The sequence below is a fragment of the Sinocyclocheilus anshuiensis genome, unplaced genomic scaffold (genome assembly GCF_001515605.1).
Source record: "Sinocyclocheilus anshuiensis isolate Anshui unplaced genomic scaffold, SAMN03320099.WGS_v1.1 scaffold67, whole genome shotgun sequence".
In the NCBI taxonomy this organism is placed as follows: Eukaryota; Metazoa; Chordata; class Actinopteri; order Cypriniformes; family Cyprinidae; genus Sinocyclocheilus; species Sinocyclocheilus anshuiensis.
Window position 1 is genome coordinate 742,219 of NW_015552546.1, and position 3,708 is coordinate 745,926.

Below are 3,708 nucleotides of genomic sequence, written 5' to 3' on the forward strand. Positions count from 1 at the left end.
TCTTGTGAACTTGGTAGTTGCTTGTTGAGGGTGAGTGCCACCTTGTGGCCGGTCGGCATCGGGACAGACAAGACAGCCTGTCATTGTCTGCAGTTCAAACAGCCCCTCAAGAAACAGATAAAACAAACAGACACGTTTTATCAAGAGACAAAATCGCACAAACCAGATAAGCGCCCTGGAGAGGAATCCAAAAACTCTCTTCTCAGTAGAAGCTCTGTGAGTCATCAGCGACGTGTGCAAATGAAGGAAACTGTTTGTTTTCATGTGTGCGTGCCATCACAGGTGTGAGTGAACGTGCTCATTATTGCCAATTCCTGTAGGCCTACTTTTAGAAAACAAGCTCTGCGTGCTCGTACAGGGGAGTTATGTTTGCGACAGGGGACATTGACGGATCGTGTCAGACGGTGGAATTGCAGGTTGTTGCATCCCTCCTGTCACCAGACTCATCTGTCTGGGAGGTGGCCGTACCTGCGAGGCACAGCGCGCTCCTCCTCCTGCTGAGGGATCACACGGGAACGGCTGCCAGATGAAGCCGCCCGGTCTTGCTCACCTGCTCGCCGCGACTCTGTGTGTTTTTCAATCATTATAGTCACGGGACTATGATGAAGCGGGGAAAGCCGCAGAAACCAGAGGAGCTATTTGTCAGCTATGTGTGAGGTCAACATGCGAGTTGCAACAAAAGTCAAATTGACAATGTCTACAGAAACTTCAGTGGTGGCCTTCAAAGGCAGTCAGAGTACTTACTACTAGCATACTAGCATAATGTGAAACAGTATGCAATGAGAACATTTCAAACCATTACACTGCTGTTGTATTACATGCTTGTTTAATGCATGGGGAAGCTCAAGTTTTCTGGAAAATTAAATATTATTTGCATTTTTAATCCAACTTTGTATAAAAATGCTGCAACTCTTGGCATTACAATTAAATGAGTCAGGGGATAAAAAAAAAAAATAATAAAAAATATATATATATATATAAGAACTAGCAGTTCATTCATCATACTGGAAATAAAGTCAAGGTAGATGTAATTGGAATTTTTCGGAATTTATGAAAAAATGCACATCCTGTGCACAGCATGCACACTGCGTACTTCAGATCAGTAACAAGTGTGTTCCTACGCTATATTAAATGTGTGTGCACGCATTTCTGCACAGCTATGTTCAGAATCAAATACTTACGATTGCAGTATGTAGTAAGTATACTAATGTTTAATCAACGCTTAGAATACCCATAAATATACTACTTTTGCAAGAAGAGCAGTATAAAACAGAATGTATAGAATTTTGGATTTCACAATGCAACACACTTGACTTGACCTTTCATCTCAAGTGTGATTAATGAACTGGAAGTAGCTTAATATGAGCTGTGATCTATAGATTCATTATTTGATCGGACTGGCAAATATTCTGACATTTTAGACAACACTGGATTAAAAATAAAAAGATTTTCAAAACAAATTGAACTAAAATTAAACCAAACAACGAGACTAAATTAACCATGCATGAATGAACAATAAATAAATAAATACATTCCAAGATAAATTAAACTCAAATTAATCTAAAAATCCAAACTGATTTAATGCAATGAATTCAATGTATCGATATATAGATAAATAAATAGATTATTAAATGAATGATAATTATCAATTTATTTACCAATTAAATAACCAATCTAAATTAAATGTGTAATGCATTGATAGATTAATAAATACATTTTTTAGATTATTAAATTATTATTATTTTAGATTATTAAGATTACTAAATGAATGATAAATATCTATAAATTTATTTATCAATAAATTGAAAAATACATAAATGAATGAATAAATAAATTTCAAATATAAATTAAACTGAAATTGAAATTAAATAAGCAAACTGAATTAAACATGCAATGTACTGACAAATTAATAAATAAATAAGTTCATAAATGATAATTATCTATCAATTTATGTATCTATCAATCAATCAATTGATAAATACATTTAATATTTCCAAAATAAATTAAACAAATGTAATTAAACTAAATTACCAAACAGAAATAAACATCCAATGTATTGATAGACAATAAAATAAATAAAAATGATTTCCAAAATAAATGAAACTAAAGAACCAAGCTGAATCAACCATGTAATGTGCTTATAAATAAATAAACTAATTTAAACAAGTTGTATGTTGAGGTGACAATTCATACAAGTAACAAACATAGTCGAGTCATGTAACATTACATTTATAACTTACATAGGCCTATTATTTGCCTAAACAGAATATTTTTATAGTACATAGTATACAATATATACAGTACAGTATTCAATCAGTAGTAATTAGTTTTCCATTCTGAAAACAGCCACAGTCAGATTATCAGGCAATTACTCTTCTGACTATCTATCGCCCCCCGCAGGTGAACAGTGGCTGTCTGTCAGCTCTCACATATCTCTAGCCAGCACCAATATTAGCTGCTGCATTTGTAATTCTTTGCCTTACAACACCACAACTACATCCGATCCAATACATCAGAAGATTTCAGACCATTAATCTCAAAGTCTTCCACACCACCACAACCATCCCGTCTGCAAATCCAATCAAAGCAAGTCACAACTCCAGGAGATTACGACCATTACATTTTAAGTGTAGAAATTTGCAGAGAACTGCATGCTCGGTGTGGCCCAGCCCCCACTGCCAGCGCTCCGGCGGGTTTGAGGATGCTTTATGGAGGGCAATTCAGCTGCAGCTGCTATCTGCACCATCTCAGGAATGACCGCGCTTGGAATCAAGTGCAATAAAGCAGACTGGAAGAGGAGGAGGGGGAGAGGAACAGAAAGAGGAAACAAAAGAGAGCTAGTTTGTCTGGAGTCGACCATTTAGGGGGAAAGAAGGGGGAGTGGGTCACTGCCCTCACTTTTTTACCCAAACGGCGAGGAGAGAATGCCACACACATTCACACAAACCTCCGAGCAAAAGGCTCACACCGCGAGCCATCGGAGGTTTGCTGTTTGTTTTCACAGGACTGGCTAAGAAGGGCACAGACCTACGTTTTTCCACTTGCTCACATTGTACATACAAACTTTACAGTCTGGTCTCTCTCCATCGGGCCTAGTGGTCTGGGCCTCAGGAAATCCCCTCCAAAAGGAGAGCGAGCTGTTATTTATGTCTCCTACCCTAAAAAGAGTGCTTTATAGCCTGCGTCAAATAAGAGCAAAGGGGAAAGGGGAGCGCGAGGATGAGCTACTGAAACACAGAGTTAGAAAAAGCAAGTGTGAGAATATATTCAAGTCACATTAATGTCTCATTAGGTTTATATTTTTGCATTGCTTCAAAAACTACAATAATAGTAAAGTCACATATCTGCCATAGCTTTTATTTGTTGCTAATAACTGTTGTTTTTTATATTATTATTAATAACTAATACCTCTTTTCAAACCATTAGTCAATAAATACTTGGTAAACATGAAGTTTCTATAGAACTGGATGTGATGGAAGTGATGTTGTCCGAGTAGGTGAGTTATTAACTCTATAATTAGGATAATTCCCACCAGTTTGACCCATTATTGAATCAGAATGAGATTTATTGCCAGGTATGTTTACACATATGAGGAATTTGTTTTAGTGACAGAAGCTCCACAGTGCGACAGAATGACAGTGACAAGACAAGACACAGATAACACAGAATAATATACAAATATACAAAATAGACAATGTGCAAAATAGC